The 7,718-nt window shown below is 40.9% G+C and overlaps 1 long non-coding RNA gene across 7 annotated transcripts; it reads right to left on the bottom strand.

Moving 5' to 3' along the window:
• Positions 1-1,614: 1,614 nt before the first annotated feature.
• Positions 1,615-5,575, bottom strand: LOC127340716 (uncharacterized). Of its 7 annotated transcripts, none has more exons than XR_007874797.2 (6): positions 5,226-5,571; positions 4,665-5,102; positions 4,360-4,483; positions 3,180-3,504; positions 2,064-2,799; positions 1,615-1,867 (listed from the first exon to the last, which is right to left on the bottom strand). It is a non-coding gene; the product is annotated as an uncharacterized lncRNA (long non-coding RNA). The 7 variants fall into 7 exon arrangements; XR_011754746.1 differs by having other exon boundaries at positions 3,180-3,425; XR_007874796.2 differs by having other exon boundaries at positions 3,180-4,483; positions 5,226-5,575.
• Positions 5,576-7,718: the final 2,143 nt, after the last annotated feature.

Here is a 7,718-nt window from a genome sequence, read left to right as displayed (position 1 = left end):
TATTCTGTAAATGAATGTGAGTTTGCCATGTTTTGATGTTCTTTAGCTTTAAAAATAGTTCACTTCAAAAGGTGTCTTTTAGCTTTAGTGATGAAAAAAAAATTCCATGACAAAATATAGTTTGACTTTAGCATTTGTGTACCCGTAATGATAGAGATTTGCAATTGTATAGTGGTGAACTCTGAGTTTTGACACTATCGGCGTGGCTATGTTGTTCAAGTTGAGTGATCCAATAAAAGTAATTGTCAGTTAAAATTGTATGTTAATTGCCTTATCAATTAAAAAATAGGTGAGCATTAGTAACAATGATTTGCAAAGGGGTAATAGAGCTTAGTATAAATTTTAAATGACTGTTTATTTTAACTTACCTTGCACCCACAAAAAATCAAACCTATCCGGGTGGCCATCTTCTACTTAAGTTAAGGAGCTTCATATGCACTTAAACCCTAGAAGATCGTGACTCTAGAAGGAGTATCTTGGCCCTCATGTTTATGGAAGATGTTGTATTCAATAGACGTTTACTTTTGGAACAAATGTTCACTGGATTTTGCGTGTTGATGAATCTTTCATGCTAACTATTTAAATATATTATATCTTTGTTCTTTTTTGTTTATTACCTTGCAATGTAAAAAAAAATCTTAAGCCTATGCGTATTGGAGAATAATGATCCATGGTTGCGATTAGACATGCATGGAATCTATGTGCGAAAATATTTAGGCAAGTCAAATTAACAAAAATTCGATAATCATAATCATTGTCAACAAGTTGAAGAGAAGGTGAATAAAATATACTAGCAATGATCGCGCGGCGGCACGCCGCGCCATATGGTGGCTGTTTGGTTGTATTCTTTGACGGTAAATGTTTGTGGGTTCTTACTGTGTCTAACTAATGTAGTTTATTTTTTATCTATTCATTTGAATGTGATTTTGTATAGATTGTCATTTTGCACCATTTTGAAAATGGTTAAGGTCCATTGGTTGTTACTGGAGGTGCTTGAAGACATGGACATTGCATTCTGGGGGTGCACTCGTTGAGATTTTTTGGGTCTTCGTCACCATCGATGCAATTTCCCAAGTAGTAATCAATGTAACCGAAATGCCAAGAAGATATATGTGAGACCAGGGAAACAATAATAGAGTCAGAGAAGCTTCATGTACATATCAAGCTGTTAGAAGCATATGTTACTAAAATCAACTAAATACCAGATGTTTAAGCAGTCCCTTTGATATCAGCAAATCCTCAGAATAAAAAACCAAAAAGATGCTCACGCAGTATCTCCCACTATTGAGGGAGAACCATACTAATGAAACAAACACATGCATCAAATGAAAAATTCACCATGCAAATCATCAAATATCTTAATGGACCCTTTAAGCTTTATGATGATTGGTTCAGTTGAAAACATTCTTTCTGCACTACTACATAGATCTGCAATCTCATCAAAGTCCAAGAAGAATTTGCCTTCGCCTGACAAATTACCTGTTTAAGAGACTCGCAATTACCTGTTTCAAGAGAGTTGCAATTACCTATTTAATTATACCAAAAGGATAACCTTAAAAGTAGAATAGAAAAAAGAGAATTTCCTGTGACGAAGTGTTACTTATATCACACAAATATGAAAGTGAACTATATAACCATGTGCCATAAAGATTCTTGAAATCTACAATACAATATTCTAGCATGTTCTGCTTTCCACAAGTAACTTTATTTTTGCAAAGTAGGCATTTGCTGATCCAATAGTTCTAGCCGCTCTTGTATTTTCAGGTCTGCCATAGATAAACCTTCTTCCTTTGGTTTCAAACTGGTCGTTTGGCAGCTGCCTAACCATACAACCTAAGGAGTTTCTTGTCTCTGCTGCTACCACAACCTACAAAAGTATGTTATCAAGCATTCCACAAAGCAACCTAAGATAAACAGTTCAGAAAAGAGTCTATAAGATGCAGCGTATGGTCTGTCAATTGAGGAATAGTCCACCAAGATGAAAATAAACAATCTGGGGACTTTTTTAAAGGACATGGAATCAATAAGACTACAGATTCAGATGAATTGTATATTCTACTCACCGCTCAATGGCGTAGCGAAACTATAGGAGATGGTCTTGAATTAATTGCAAGAGTAATCTCAAGTTTGATGAGATATGGACGCTGCTTCACATTTGGTGCCGCATGTGAAGACTGCTCTCTGTCAGCTGAATACTTCATCTCACCTTAAACTTGTGTGGCCTTTATATTAGCTAAAGTTGCACTAATCACCTTAGCCTCTGCAACAGATCCTTTGAAACATAAAAAATCCTCTCAAAATAGATATCAACGTGATGCAATTTTCAAAATATCTTTAACAATGTCAACTAATATGAAAACATCATATAGCTCTGAATGAAATTACTTGTGAAAACCCTTTGTATCTCCATTACATGCTATGAAGTAAATTATTTGCAGTTGCTAACATATGAATTGCTAAATTTACTTTAAATTGCACAATATTTAAAAAATGCAAGACATTTGTCTCTCTCGCTCTCTCTCTCTCCCCCTCCTTTCCTGATCGAACAGAAAAAATACAATGAACGTAGCAATAGTTGGAGCATAAACAGCTGGACATATGCAGCAGTTGCAGCAGCACTCTCTTTTGGAACTGGATGGTCACCAGGAGCGGCTGCACACTGCCCGATCTAAGCAAGGAAACCAAAATCCCCCAACAATTCAGAGTATGATTCCAAGGAGTGATTTGATGTGGTAGTGGGTTAGGAGGCCGCTGACTGCCAGTAGTGTGTCAAGGTTGTCGTAGCGCAGGGGGTGACACCTTCGCCGAGAAAATTCAAGAGAGTCACTTTCACTGAAATTTGAATATAGAGAAATCATATTGTTGGTGTAGAACATTAAGAAGAAATATCCATTATAAAAGAAATAAATAGTTATCAAAGCCTTTTTTTCAATGGCAAGTACTTTTACTGAAAGCAGTGTCGTGGAAGAATAATTTAAACATTGGTTTGAACTACAATGTGTCAGATATAAACATTAAAAAAAGTTGTATGAGATCATATTTGATTAACCAAATCAAGTATCCATTAGCATGACCGAAACAGCACATGAATTTTCACAAGAACTACACACAAAGAAGTACAATTTAATAGAAGAGAACGTAAAAAATAAATGGACAGAGAAGGGGAGCCGCGCGCACACCTTTGTCCTTTGACGACTCAAACATGGACGGCAGAGAAACTGGAAGCAAGCCCGAGCCAATGGATGCTGTCGGCACGGCTGCATCCCTCCACACGTCGGACCAGCAGCAGGCCATCCCTCCACAAGCGGACCAGCAGGTGGGACCTCGCTGCCACCATCCTGGGGGACGGCATGAGCGTCTCGACGACGGCCGCAGATGCGAAGGATCGGGTGCCACCGTCCTGGCGGGGGATGACAGGAGTGCCTCTGCCGTAGAATATGTCGAAGCTTATTTAAATCAAACTCTCAAAATGACATTTTAACTTGCGGTTGGACATGTACTCATCTGTTTATGCAACAGGGTATAAGATACAAAGCATTTAGCATTTTTTTATATCTCATTTTCAGATATTTAACATAAGGCAAATGATTATGCACTGTAATGTGAATAGAACACGATAACGTAAGGTCAAATCGCTTAGTTCATGACTGACTGTACATTAGTTAATGGATATGAAGTAAAAGCTAAAGCTAGGAAAGGAGAGTCGTCAACAAAAGATTGACACATATTCTGCTTCTTGTCTGAACGACTATGCAAACTATGAAATATCAAATTGAAGATATGAATTCTATTACCAGAATATAAATCTCAATATATTTCATCAAGCAAATGACAGTAAGATATACCATCAGAACTCAAATTCAGAAGGAAGTGTATCCTACTTCATCGTATGCAGTGGCAAAGAAATATTATTCGGTAATTCATTGTTTCATTTAACGCTTTGCACAACAAAACAGAACAATCTACAGTTCAGACTAAAACTGTTTGTCCTCCTTTTGCCAAGTATTTATGCTTCTGCTTTAGTAGAAATTGCAAGCTATGGTAATATTTGTATTTTTAGGTTTAAATTTAATCCAACATTTTTTTTCTCTCTTAATCATATGTCCTGCTTTTATATGCATATATGCCACTGCAGCAACACTTACTCCACAAGACATGTTATTTCTGTAGCTCATGCTCTATCACAGTTATATTTGGTTTTGATTTTACATCAAACCATTATGTGCAATACATTTGAACACTTCAGCAGCAAGCACGTGGGGTTTTATCTAATCGAACTAATTAAATTGTCACATGTAAACAAATCCTGAACCTATTTACGAAATTAACTACTTGCTAGCAGCCATACCAAGCCCCTACCTTCTCCCTCGCAGGCTCAGGTGCAGTACTCCCCTCAGAAACAGGGGCAAGAAGAACAGTCCGAGGGGCATCATCGAGACAAAGAAGACATCAGCACCGTGGAGGCCATCCAGTACATGAAGCCCTGCAGCAAACTGTTAGTGTGTCGGTGGGCATGAAGGGGTAAAAGAGCCGCACATCCAGGATGGCCATGGCGACTGCTCAATATGGCCGAGTTCCATCCCGAGCAGGAGGTCCAACACAAACAGCAGTATTTGGTTCTCCAGCGCAGTCGGGATTGGCGAAGACCGGGTCATGCTGCGTACCTCTACTCGCCCCCAAACCCATTGGCGCCGTGCAGCGTGTCGTGGTAGATCTCAAGCAGGAACATCTCCCTCAACGACCAGCACAAGGCAGTGGATCAACTCGTCCCCGGGCATCCAGGAGACGCAGCCTAGCGACAGATCTCTCCTCGCCTTGAGAACGCCCAAACTCCTCGAGGCTGCCCCGTTCCTCTCCACTTCATCGGCAAGCGAGCCGCCCAGCACGAACTCGAGGAAGAGGCTAGCGATGGTACTCTCCGCTGCGGGAGCCAAGGTAGGCGAGCAGAGCGATGCCTCACGCCATAGCTGCACTTCCCTAGAGATGGCGCCCGCCGACTTTACCGAGAGCATCTCGTCTTCGCCGGCTGTGAAGGGCGAGGGGCGGGGCTGACGCCTAACGGGCCTAGGCGTCGGCATGGGCAAGGCCCTGCAGGCCGAAAACTGAACCACAAAAACTCAATTAACCCAACGAATCAAACTTGAATCATAACAACAAATCGATCCTGAGAAGCAATCCACACAGATCTAGGAAGAACTGAAAATGGCCAGAAAAAAGAATCGTACCTCCTTTCAAGAACTTTGGTGGAGAGGAGATGACGGTGTTGGCTCAGCACCCATGGTGAGCTTCGATGAGGCATGGTGGCCCGCATCGTTTTCGCAATGGCCGCTCACCACGGGGTCGAGGAGCAGCCACCAGTGCTGCTGGTCGTTGTGCGCCGACCTGGCGAACCATACGGCTGGTTCGAGTGCCGCCGTCCAGGAGGAGAGCTACTGCAGCGGTGGGGGACGGCGGGAGCGCGTCGGTGATGAGCAAGGCCGGCCATGGAAAGGCGTGTGCGCGGAAGTATATGGGCAGCGGGGATAGAAATGGGGCTTTCATAAGAGGAAGAAGAAGGGAGGACGTGGCGGTTGGACTCGACGGGAGTCTTCTAAACCGTCCAACACGCGTAGGAAAGATGGTCAAAGCGGTGGGGCAAATCCACGACGCAAACAGCAAAAGCCACATACCTAATGTACCAACGAAACTCAGCGCCAAATCAGCAGAGAAGATAACAGATCATAAAATTTTCTAGATGTCACCCAAACTGTACACAGAAGAAACGCTGCGGAAATCAACCTTAAAGTAGCATACGTGTCAACACCAGGTGAAATCGAAAAAGGACCCCAAAATTCTCACAAAAAAGATGTTTGTTCCCAAATAATATAGTAGTTATACAATGGCAAGGGCAGTTAGCAAAAGTAGCTCAACACCGTCAACTATGTATTGACCTATGAACTTTCTACTCACCAAATTGCTATGACAAGGGCATTTAGCAAAAATAGGTCAACACCGTGAACCATGCATTAAGCAGTGTAGTTGTAACGCCTTGATGGAGGGCCTGATAAAAAAGGGACAGTTACTTTTTCTGGAATAAGGTCATTATGTGTTGAACTTTGTGTCTGGAGTCATCTTTATCATTTTTCATGGAGAGGACGGCGTAAAATTGTACACTAGAAATGGACATGTGCCACGAGGAAGTAGGCTACACGTTGTGTATGTGTGTGTGCGCGTGTGTGCGTGTGTACAATACTCTTTTAATAAGATGGGCGACATTCTATAATATTAGTTTTTTTGCGGGGTTCTATAATACTCCCTCCGTCCCATGAAACGTGTCTTGGGTTTATTAAAATTTGGATGTATTTGGATGCTATTTAGTGTCTAGGTACATTCAAATCTAGACAAATTTTAGATAACTTTTGTGCGATGGAGGAACTATTAGTTTTATCTATAAAAAAAGTCATCCAATGCTCACCTCTCGTAGAAGTTCACCTAACCGAGAGGAGAGCAATACAAGCCTACCAACTCTATAGGAACACAATGGGCTAAAATGCAAATGAACCCATGCCATTTTTTAAATGCAATAAAACCCCTTATAAGCAACATCCATCTCGAGATTGTGGCTCGAAGTGCACGGTCGACACCCGACCATGCCCAACTGCTCCCATGCAGGAGGCGACCCAGCAGCATGCTTGCATCCAACCAGTTCTCGTTCCACCATCGACATTGTTACTTCAATGAGCTCGTGTGTTGGAGAAAAAAAACGAAGGATGGCAAATGAGAATACAAAACATACTAGGAGATGTGTATGCAAAATATGCATTTACTCTATTATCCTTGGTGGGACCCCAACCCTCCACCTTGTGTATTGAACAAGCATGGTCCGAACAGCTAAGAACTTGCAGCGGATAATTTGCAATTTTTGAGAACCAAGATGTTCACATTCAATCTTTTAGTGCAAACTTAGCACCTCTGAAAAATATTTGACCTTCATTGCATTTCACTCAACTTCAACCATAAATCCAAATGCTCATAGTTATTTATCAAACCAACTATTTCTTGTCACTCACATTGAGTTTGAGATCAGAGTTTCGTCTATTTTTAGGAGTCATAGAATTGAACGCATGTCCTAGGACCGGACTGAGAGTGCATTGAGACACATTTCCCCTACCATAGAGTACACAATATTTTGCATAAAATATAATGCACACATTCTGAAATCACCACACGTACGCTTTTTGAACTTATAAAATATTTTGGGTCTGTTTGGTTCCTAGCTATAATTTGCCAAGCTAAAATTTGGCATCCTTAATTTATTTAACATGTGTTTGATTTTTGTCACACCTTGGCTTGCCACACTTTATTGCATGTATGATTCACTTGTTATAGACTCAACATTTTTGCCAACTTCTGCTAAAGTATAGCTTTAATATTTTAAACCATATTTTTGTGGCTAACCACACTTTGGCTTGGTAAACTGTGGCTAGTAACCAAACAAACCTTTCATTTTAAAAACCTATACGGAGTAAAATATTTGAATACCTTGTTCTATACTCCCTCCGTTCCTTTCTATAATGCCTATTGTTTTTCGCATTTGTTTCATAATATAAGAGTAAAGCTATGTTTTTTTGCGAAGAACATCTCCTCCCTCCGTTCCTCCCTCTTACTCATCTCTCTCACATCTCCTCGCTCTCACGTCTCACGCCTCCTCTCTCTCACACATCTCACGATAAGATCAT

Source organism: Lolium perenne, chromosome 3 (assembly GCF_019359855.2).
Source record: "Lolium perenne isolate Kyuss_39 chromosome 3, Kyuss_2.0, whole genome shotgun sequence".
Classification (NCBI taxonomy): Eukaryota; Viridiplantae; Streptophyta; class Magnoliopsida; order Poales; family Poaceae; genus Lolium; species Lolium perenne.
Note: the sequence above shows the minus strand (reverse complement) of the source record. Positions and strands in the feature narration are given on the sequence as shown.